Consider the following 12,007-nt stretch of genomic DNA (forward strand, 5'->3'; position numbering starts at 1 on the left):
AAGGAGTGGATCTTTTTTCTTTGTTTGATATATTTTTTTTTAAATCGGGAGATTTGGACTTCTTATCGGGGTGATCGGGTTTTATATCCAGAATCGGGAGAAACCCGACGGGATCGGGAGAGTTGGGATGTCTGCAAATTGTGTATTTAATTACTTGAGAGTCTTATTTGCTACAAAACAGGAAGAGATCACTGTGACGTCACGCACTAAAATCTGTTTATCTGGTAGTGAACAAAACATTGTATTTATAAGTCTTTGTATGGGTTAGGAATCTTTAAATCTTACTAACTATTCAGTTTATCGCTCATTTATAGCATTTTCAAAATCCAAAAATATTTAAAATACTTTCAATTTTCGTATCCATATTTGTTAATGAATAAGAGCGAAGCTAGCTTTGTTCAAAACTTTTATATTAAGAATCGGTTATCCTCGAGGTACCAGTTTCAGTGACACTAAGAATAATACTGGCAGAATTATTTAAATTCTTGGAGAAGAACAAGTCTCCTTTATGGATTTCTATAGTGTAGCCTTACCCCAATTCAGATGATGTAAAATAGAGTGGAAAATCTTTCAGCAATAATATTTGGTACTGTTTATCACAACCAACCCTGATCTGCCTTACAGATTTTCTGTGGGACCTGTTTCAGTGACCCCTACCTTATTTCTAAACTAGTCAGGGTAGCCAGTAATTGGCCTTTTGTCAGCGTTAACGTTCACAAACCGAACAACAAACCAGGTAAAAACAGTGCTAGGCCTTGTTCATAATAAAATACAAAGCAAAATGATTATACTGGTTATGCGGCATGAAAATTCTATAAATTATAAGGGGGTGGGGTTCGAAGTCTGGGCATTATATGCATATTTGTTAGTAATATTCAAACAAACTGTGCTGTATTATTCAACAAGATGTTTTATCTCATTGATAAAATATGGATACACTGGCCATCTCATTTCAACAGTATCAGAAGCGAAGTTAGTTGTCATTTTTCATATTGGCTATAATTTTTGTAAAAGATAATTAAGCCAATCATGGATTTCAAAGCTGTATATTTCCCAAACGTAGTTGTTGAACTGTTCTATCTGTTTAAATATCAGACAGAAAACAAGATGACATTTGCATCAAAACAGAAAATAAATCAAAATGTTCCTTATAAATAACCAAAGAACTTTATCAGAATTTGTGAGCATAAAAAAGTAATAAGAAAAATGTCTCAAAATTGGGGATACCATAGAAATAACAATGCCACCAAACTGTCATAATCAGCACAACATTTTCTTTGAGAGCATCGAAAGCTGAAATGTTAATGTTAACAACCCTACTATAATTAGTTGCCTAAAATATTGCATTTGGAAATGGCAGCAGATTTTCAGAAGGTCACTGAAACAGGTCAGTCACTGAACAATGCTGAAACAGCTCCTCCTACGATAAAAGCATTCATAATTAATCTGTTTTATTTCGAAATGAAAATTAAGATGGATACAACATAATTTATAATATAAAATTTTATTTACAGATAGGTATTAATATTTTAAGTAAATAACAGGCAAAATTATATTAAATCATTACTTATTCATCTAGAAATTGATAACCGGACGACTAGAAAATCCCCCGAGGATTTGCTAGCCGTCCGGTAACCGGACGACTAGAACGCAGGAAAGTCTGTCACACATGTTAAACATTTTTAGTTGCTTTTCTCTCTATGTCTCTGAAGTAGCCTAGATGATCTAAGTCTCTAATACCTGTGCTAGGTTTTAGGTAGGTTTTTTTAAGTCGGCAAGACAAATAACAATACAATACCACCTGTCTAGACCATTTTCCTTATTTAAACCAAGCATAAGTTTAAGACTGCATAACTTCAAGTTTGTGCCCCTATGGGGTCACGACCATGCCTTCTCATAAGAAACCACTACTACCAGTATTGTTTTTTTTCCATGAAGCGGACTGTAGAGTGATTCAAATAAGTTTTAAGCTTTCATCACTGTGACAATAGAGCTAAAATAAATTAGTATAAATGGGAAACTTACTTTTGTTTAATCCAATCAGTGTCAAGCTTGACATGACAGGCAGATTCTGCTAGATTGTACTGCACCATGATAGATCTACTTCATACTATAATTGCAAGAGACTGAGAGTTGGTGGTAGTTTTCCGTTAGGTTGTGGGACCTCCACTACTGGTTGCCGACCCAGATTCGGACAATTTTATAACCTTTTCATCTGTCATATTTTAATTTTTAATTCAAGATCCATGAAATGATACCTGAATCAAGTTCAGTTCTTCGGTGTCGCTAAACACAAATTTGTTTGTATATTAAAATAAACTGAACACGTCACTGAGGCCCGAAAGAGGTACTACGTAAATTTAACGTTTTCAGCGTGTTGCAGGACCCAGAAATCGGACAGTAGGAAAGTACTAATTATCATCACTTCTGTTTGGCAGAATCACGTATAGGTCGGTTTTAATGATAAAAAGACATTTTTAGTATTGTTTACCTTGTTTACATTCAACTGTAAATGTTTGATGCTGTTGAGAGTTTGAAAAATCCAACTGACCTACATAAGAGACAAAATGTTACGTAAAACAGTTTGGTTTAAACGCATTTAACTCGTGGGGTTAATGGGAAAACATTGATACTTGTTTTATAACACGCAATTTTCTCGTCGGCATTTAGCAGATTGTAGATGATTTCCCCTTGAATAATGCTGGGGCTTCAAAACATGTATGCGCATGCGCACTGAAAGCACATGTATGCAGTTTCCCCCAGCGAGAACTGTCACAACATTTCTTGAAGAAATGTAAATATTCCATTTTTGAAAGTTTAAATTACTGATTTGCAATTATTGCAGATGATGTTGCACATAATGCAAACTTCTAATAATTATGTACTTGTCAAGAAATGATCAAAAAATTACACCAAAATAAGCGTTTACGCGACTGTTCGATTTTCTGGGTCGTCCGAAATTCTGGGTCGCCAAACAGTAGCTCATATCAGAACAGCCGCTAATGGCGCTATCCGGATTCTTGATCAAAAGTGAATGAAGATATTCCTGGTTTGTCCCGCAGTGAGGACACAATGCTAAGTTCCATTAGATTAGTTCATCTTGAATGTCCAAACAGCATAAAAACAACATTACCTATAATTTTCATTGGGCTATCAACTAAAATAATGTACTGGTTGGGAACCATTTTTCGGACACATTTTCATATTTCGGCTCCATTATTCCCTAAAAAAGATATTTGACACAAATGAAGCCCATACTGCATGAACTTCAGCTCCTTCCACATCCGATGTTGTAATCAGCATCGCGTTGTGACGTAAAATATGGGTTCCATGGGGCCTCAAATGGGGTCACTAAAATGAGTTATTTTTCCTGTCAGGTAAACCAGTTTCCGGACAAATATTTTGACAGTGTTTTGTTGTTAATTTGATATCAAAATAGGTAATTAAACTATTTCTACATATTTTTTTATCATTCAACTCTTCAAAATTACACATGAAACATAACCCGACTTTCAATAGCAGCTATGAAAGCAAACCGAGGTTGACTATAAAAAACTCGAATTTCGTCTTATACGAATTCTTGATAATTCCAATAGATATAGAATAAAATTAGTGCAAACATCGACAGCCCTGCATCTTACGTAACATTTAGCGTGAAATTAAAAGTAGAACATGTTATCAGCAGACAATCATTATGTAGTTTGATTATTTCTTCCCCACTTGATACCTCGGCATGTGTGAACTACTGCGCATGCGCAATGCTATCTTCATGTCCCGTTAAGACAGAAAGTTGTTTTGTAAACGCAGGTGAGTTATCATCAAAAACCCAAACATTACATAGCCTTATAAAATAGTGGTTTGTTGTAGACATTAAGACTAAACATCTAAATGATCTAGAGGAAACAATTACATGAATAACAACGAAATAAAGCGGATATTACACGTGTCCGGAAACTGGTCCTGTCCGGAAAATGGGTCCCAACCAGTAACTTGGATACGCACATGTATAAAAGTTTGTTAAACCGAATGACCGAATTTCCACCAGCATGACCAGCACTTTACTTTATCTTGGCGTTTCATTGTAGATTCTACATTTATGTAACATTCTTCTAAACATAAAAGATAACAACTTCATCTGCGGCGCTGCCTGCTCTGCCTTTACGAAATCAGTATGGTATCGCCCTTGATTCAGTCAGTGCGTAGCCTTAGAGCTGTCCACCTCACCTGCCATTTGTCTTTCTTGTCAGTAATGTGTCACTGTCAGTGCGCTGACTGAATTGTTGTGGATGTATATCGTCGGTTCAAAAGCTCACATGAGCTTATGTTGTACTTGTTTGATGTCTTGCCGACTTTAAATAAATCTTATCTTATCGTCTGTAATTTCGCGTGTTTACATGTCATCGATTCGTAAACAAACGCTCAATTCGGAACAACTCGGTTTCCATCCGGTAGGGATAGAGTGCGAAATGGACTCCATTTCGCGAAATGGACTTAACGTCTACGAAATGGACTTTTATTATTTAAATGACGGCTTTAATTTCAATGATATCTGTATTTTCTTAAATGAATATGATAGATGAGAGTTAAACCTACATGCTGTTTATTTTTTATAATATATTTGTCAGGTTTATAAAAGAAATTTTACGATTTTTCAAGACCGCGCCCTACGAAATGGACATTTTCATGCAAAAACTTATACGAAATGGACTTTTATTTTTTAATTGCGGCATTAATTTCAAAGATATATGTAATATCTTGAAAATATGTATTAAATAATAGATAAACCTTCATGTTGGTTATTTTAAATGATATATTTATCTTATTTATAACTGAAATATTACAGTTTTGTAAGACCGCGTCTTTTCGTGCCAAACTTGTACGAAATGGACTTTTATTTTCTTTATTGTTACTTTAATGTCGATTATATTGGTATTTTCTTTGACAGATTTGATAGATGGGAGTTTGACTCTTGTAATAACATGTCGATCTAATTTATAAATGGAATATTACAATTTATTGCAACCACGCCTCGCGAAATTGACGTTTTCTTGCCAAACTTATATGAAATGGACTAACATGTATATGTTTTAATTGTTTCTTTAATTGCAATGATACTGATAATTTCTTAAATAGATGTAAAACATAAGAAATAAACCTATATGTTGATTATTTTTTATTGACGCAATTTGTATCAAAACTATATTTTATATGTAAAGTTTGGTTTTACCGTAATTAAAAACAGATTATCATCTCATATGGTAAAATCCACATATTTCAATGAATTAAGGCCACGCCATACGAAATGAACATTTATTTTACAAAATTTTGTACGAATTATGGTGTTCTTGTGGTTTTAATTTCAAATATCCGTATTTTATACGGAACATATTTAGATAAAAATTATTAGACAGCTTAGATAGTTTAAATAATGACTTTATTTTTTATGCCATCGAAATGTCCATTAAAAGTTACAAATAGATACTTCCAAAATTTATCGAAATTGTTTATCCAAGTCAGAAAGAATTTATTTAATTGTAATTTAAAAAAAAATGCAATCAATTGAACTTGCCACAGTTATTTGATTTTTAGCGGTAATTGTCCGATAATTGGATTAGCACACCTAACTAATCAGTGCATGCACGTGTATATTATTAGTGCCTCTTGCATGACACGTGTGTATGACCACATGTGTATCATTACCATTGTCACCTTACTAATTATCGTAGATTAGAGCGGTGTGTATGTCTTTTCGCTCCGAGATCAAATACAGTCAAAGGTAAGTTTAATAATAACAATTATAAAATTGAGAAATGCCAATTAAATAAAAACAATTAAACGGTCGAATTACCACAAAAGAGCATACTAGTATCGGTTATGTTTGTTATTTATAATACTGCCCAAATTAATGAATGACATTCCTCTGAGTTGTAAACATTTCTATGCATGAAATACTCGATATTCACATGCAGTACCAATTAATTTTCCTAACACATTTATGATAAAAACCCATTTCCTTTTTTAAACTGGATATAAATATAAATATTTTCAAAACTGTTCTATGTTTAAAATGAGTTTTTATTATTATTGATAATACATTTCACTTGTTGTATTGAAAAATGCCTGGGTGAAATAAAAGATATGTTCTGTTCTATTAAGTGCTATTTTTTACTTCTGGGAATACGGATATATATATAATAACATATTCAACAATTTTAAATGGTATTCTAATGAAGCACATTATTTTTACAATTATTTCCATCCGACGTTCAGTTTCAGTGCCGTACCTGTACCGGATACGGTGTTCGGAAATAGTATATTTTAATGTAATGTATATATGGTCAGAAAAATTAGGTTTTTATGTGTCAGAACTTGTATAAAAGAAGCTATATATACACTAAACCGTTGCCATTGCTTGATAACAAACTGAACTTTTTTAATTAGCCTATGTTATCAAATGTGTTTTATTTTTTTCTTTGTAACTTACGTTTTAGTCGGTCATCATATGATAAATATTTTGACATTTGTATTCTTATTGCAATTAGAGGCTGTATTTTCATACTTACTCATATCCGTTCGTGTTGTTTTTTCACAGTATGACAAGTAGGCCTATATAGTGGAACCTTTTTTAACAGAACAGCTATCAGATCAAAGTTAATTTCTTTAAAGTTCAATGCGGAGATGTTTTTTTTTTCTGTCTAAAGTGGTTTTAATTGCTACATAAGTTAACAAAATATTTAATATAATTACATGGAAATCTGGTATGTTTAAGATCTAATCTTATTCAGTTAGGCCTACTTCATATAATAACAACATTTATCTTCAATTTACCAGATTTATGCCTACTTTTAGATTGAATTAAGCATGCAATCATGGTAACGGTAAGTGCAAACAGTCGGACTGCCTTTAAAGTCCGGGATAGGGGCCTAAAAGTTGTACAACTTCCTGAGTTAACATGGATGTTTTTCAATTGCGACATCAAAATTCCTCAAAGTTGGTTGAGTTTCCGGTTTTCAAGGATTCCAGTTTATAGCGGTTTCAGTGCATTTTGCTGGTCTCAATTTTCTTTACAAATCTAGATCTAGATAGTGCTGACGCTATGAAAAATATTGAACTGTTTCATTAATTTCGACACGGCAATGTACAATGACACTCGACATCATATCATGTCGTGGAATTGTCGGCTGTCGGCTTAAAATGCTTAACCACGACACACGACATTCAACGCGACACACGACAACGAGCAACGACACACAACAGTCTATTGCTCAAATATCACAGAATTATCGCATGTCGAGGTTATTGAGGTCAAATGTTGTTAATATTTTGCTTTCAAAAAATGGTCATTTTCAATCAGATATTACGACAAAAGTACTTAAGATATATTAATAAATGTTACATGTATTTGTAGAACTATTCGAGAACTATTTCATAAAGGCTCAAACCCGACCCTAAGAGTCGTACGGGCTCGAACGTGGGTGCCATGTCAAAAGCAAGAATGCACGACAATACATCTTATTTTTCTAAAAAAATATTGTACATCAACTAAGGCTCTGATGTAACACGCTTTGGTGTATATAAATTATTTCTATTGAAATAAATAGTTTAAGTAAAATTTGTCCGTCTGTACGATCTGTAGACCGTTTAACGCTAATTTTGGTCGCATTTTTTTTTCGAAAAATTCATCAATTTAATTTTATTATAAAAATCGTTAGGAGTAAGATATCAAACTGAAATTTCTTTTCATAAGTAGTTGGAAATATTGTTTAAACGAATACGAAAAATAATTTTCTTCTTCGTCGGACACGACAGGAACATTTCCTGCATTAACTTTAACCTTTTTGGCTTAAAATATTAGCCATAAAATAAGGAAAAAGTGCGTATTAAATATTTATTTTGGGTAAATAGCTGCAAGAAAATACTTGTTTGGATAGAAAATGACAAAATCTGAAAGTTTGTGACAAAAACAAACAACAAAATCATGTTCGTCCGTTTGTACGTAATTTAGGATAAAAGCTGTATTTCCGTACTTTTCCGTACGGAAAACGTGTTTTTCATTAACTTCAAATAATTATAGAATGTTCCAGCAACAAGATACGTTTATGAAGTAACTTTTATGATTAAATCTAATACATTGCGTAAAGAGATATATAGTTGGTATATTTTTACCGCCGACAGTTTCGTCGTGAGACTTCTCAGAATGTACCATTTTTCGTGAAAATATGCATACTTCATATATTAAATAGAGAATGGAGGGTTGAGCCTTGTCAGAGGAGTCATATCTTTATAACCTGATGTCTGATTTTAATAAATGATACATTGTTGCAAAGGACAAGCCAGGCCCAAGAGAAAACAGGTCAAGTCGGGTTCGAATCCGGTCGAATATGGGTCAAGGTCATAGGTCAAAGTCCGGTAATATTCTCAAAATATGAACTTTTCAGAGCAGTCAAGACAGTCCTGAAAACTCAAGCACTATCTTCACTGAGTCCAATGACACCATTGGAGCAATTCTCAACACTCCCCGGTCGGGCCAGCTTAGACTTGGCCAGAGACCTACCGCATATACTAAAGCTAAGACATCTACAAGCATATTCATATATGGTATAGAGACTCGAACAAGGGTCAAACTCTAACATAGTGTCATTATGTACTGAAATTCAGTTAAAAATACAATACCGTACCTCTATTACTACCTCCCCTGACACCTATTTTATTAATGAACGAACACTACCCGGTGATCTTGTACGACCTTTTAAGTACTTTTGTCGTAATATTTGATTGAAAATGACCAATTTCATTCGACAATGAACAGCGACGCTTTTACTGCAATATTTTGCCAAAATCTAGTGCGACAGTGAGACATTATAAAGTAGTTGAGAGGCAGCAGTTGACAGCTGACAGTATGTAGATAGCGGTTGACAGCTAGCAATTGGCAGTTGTCAGCTAGCAGTTGGCAGTGAGCAGTTGGCAGGTAGCAGCAAACAGCTGGCAGTAAGCTGTCGTTTATGGAATTCCGTAGCGATTAGATGCCAAAGAAGATCTTTTAGCAGTATATAGAGTAGCTGCAATTTCGGGGAGGAATGTGTGTGTGTGTTTGTAGGGGAAGGGGGGTGGGGGGAGGAGGGGGAGGGAGAGGGGTCGCAAAATCGTCCGATTTTTTTGTTTGTTACAGTATCAAGTTTCAAGGAGAACAGAACATAGAATTATACCAAGAACTCATCAAAGTGCACGATTTGCGCCTTAAGTTTAAAAATGTTCTTAGGGGAGATCCCCTAATTTGCATAAACCCACGCACCCACTGCTTTGTCTGTTTATACATTTTACTTCTTGTCCAAATAATGACTTGATGAACTGCCTACCCTTAAACAAAAAAAAATTTGAAATCAAAGGCATATTAATCTCCCTTTGATTCATAACTTTGTTATCTGATATCAGACAGACTTTTGACTTAGAGAAAGGTGAAATAGCACCAGAAGTTCACAGGAAGCAGAAAGTTGGAAAGCAGAAAGTTTAATTGAACTAAAACATGAAATATTGATTTTTTTGTAGAAAAAACAATTTTCTGATAGTGGTAATTATCAAGGTTGGAAGACAACACATCTGCAGATGCAACATAAAAATGAATACTCAGAAATAAACTTTAATTTCATGAATTATCAATATGTTATAGGCCTAAACTTATCAATTAAAGAAACTTATTCAGAAAGAACTTAAATCCAATAATAGTCATATGCTATAAGGCGTATGGAAAGCGCAAGACTTTCAGTAAGTTTATTGCATATGAGCAGCGTACGCTTTTTGGTGGCATGCAAAATGCGTACGCCGGCAGTACGCTTTTTATGCGGAAAAGGTTAGCGTATGCAATCCATGCGCCAAAAAATTGCGTACGCCAAAAAGCGTATGAAATGCATACGTTTTTTGGCGTATGGATTTCATGCGCAAAAATTTTCACATGGAAAGCGTAAGAATGGCGCATGCATTTCATACGCCATAAAAAAGCATACGCCTGGCGTATGAGACACTTTTTCCTGTGTACATTTGTATATTTTAACATATTTAAAACTAGAAATGTGTCCATGGGACACAGACGCCCCCACTACATGACATTAAAATGACAATTTTTTCCCAGGTCAGGGGCCATAACTCCTACAATACTGAATGAATCCGGACGCGAAACCCCAGGTGCACAACTGCACATGCTGACCAACATTCCTGTAAACTTTGGTGACTCTAGGTCAAATACTTTTGGAGCTACGCACGACACAACATTAAAATGACCAATTTTTAACTAAGTCAGGGGCTATAACTCCTACAAGACTGAATAAATCCGGATGCGAAACCCCAGGTGCACAACTGCACATGCTGACCAACATTCCTGTAAACTTTGGTGACTCTAGGTCAAATACTTTTGGAGCTATGCGCGACACAACATTAAAATGACCAATTTTTTACTGAGTCAGGGGCCATAACTCCTACAGGACTGGATGAATCCGGACGCGAAACCCCAGGTGCACAACTACACATGCTGAACTACATTCCTGTAAAGTTTTGTGACTCTAAGTCATACACTTTTGGAGCTAGGCGCGACACAACACTAAAATGACCAATTTTTACAAAGTCAGGGGCCATAACTTCTACATGACTGAATAAATCCGGACGCGAAACCCCAGGTGCACAACTACACATGCTGACCAACATTCCTGTAAAGGTTTGTGACTCTAAGTCATATACTTTTGGAGCTAGGCGCGACACAACACTAAAATGACCAATTTTTACAAAGTCAGGGGCCATAACTTCTACATGACTGAATGAATCCGGACGCGAAACCCCAGGTGCACAACTACACATGCTGGCCAACATTCCTGTAAAGTTTTGAGACTCTACGTCAAATAATTTTGGAGCTAGGCGCGACACAACATTCTCGGAAGGACGGACGGACGGACAGACGGACGGACGGAAGGACGGACGTTCTAACGAAACGGTCTTTATGTGACACCCCATTGTTCTCTCTATTGTTCTAACAGTCACATAAAAAGAAAAATAGTCACATAAACAGAACGGAATGAATGACATCAAAGAGAAAGTACCGTTATGCAGTCACTTAACCATCATTTCGCGGGCACGGAAGGACGGAAGGACGGACAAGGGCAAATCTATATGCCCCCCCCCCCCAAAGTGGGGGCATAAAAAACGGTGGGGGCAGCTTTAGGAACGGACAGTGGCAAAACATTAAACCTAATATGATGCTCTAAACACAGCTATGATCCAACGTTACTGTGCGTAAATAAAAGTAGTTCTCCTATATAGGTGAAACCCTTTCACACGTATTGAACTATACCAGAATAAATATAATAGATATCTCTGCAGAAGGCAGAGCATTAAGAAGCCATCGGAAAAGCCAGGACAGTTCAGCCCTGATGGGGCTTGCTTCCAAAGGATCTTTTTACAGATTTTATTAACTATCAAAACAGCAATCTTTAAGTGCCGTGTGGCGGTGTAAAAGGTCTCCCCGTACTTGGCTTCAGTGTTGTTATATTTTCTGGTCCTTTGGGATCATGGAGTCCATTCAACATATGTGTAATAGAGTTCCGCTTAAGCCGGTGCTAGCGGGCGTGAGAGGTGTTGCACATTTCATTACCTCTTATAAACAGACTCAATCAAACAGAGTCTGTTATTATTCTTCTTGGTTGCATTCTTTGCTTCCAAAGGATCTTTTTACAGGTTTTATTAAAGAGATCCATAGGAATAACATGGTTATGATATATTTTTACTCAAGTAACTTACAGTTGTGAATTGACATTTCTATCATATTTTCAATCAAATCTATAGGTGCGTGTTCTTAATTTCAAGACATTTGCCGGCGATTATGTTTGTTTGTCTCGTTTTCATCGTGATTAATAAGATCAATTTACTTTACCCTCATTTTACATTACTTGAAATTAAACAACATGCAATAACATTTTAACTCCTACTTTTTACATCAAGCTTTAGTATTGTTCAGTTCTGTTTA

General features: G+C 35.3%; 1 protein-coding gene across 2 annotated transcripts in view; it reads left to right on the forward strand.

Annotated features, from left to right (window-relative positions):
* Window positions 1–12,007, forward strand: part of LOC128546239 (fibrinogen C domain-containing protein 1-B-like) — a 41,933-nt gene that overhangs the window by 12,386 nt on the left and 17,540 nt on the right. The window lies entirely within an intron of this gene.

The sequence above is a fragment of the Mercenaria mercenaria genome, chromosome 19 (assembly GCF_021730395.1).
Source record: "Mercenaria mercenaria strain notata chromosome 19, MADL_Memer_1, whole genome shotgun sequence".
NCBI lineage: Eukaryota > Metazoa > Mollusca > Bivalvia > Venerida > Veneridae > Mercenaria > Mercenaria mercenaria.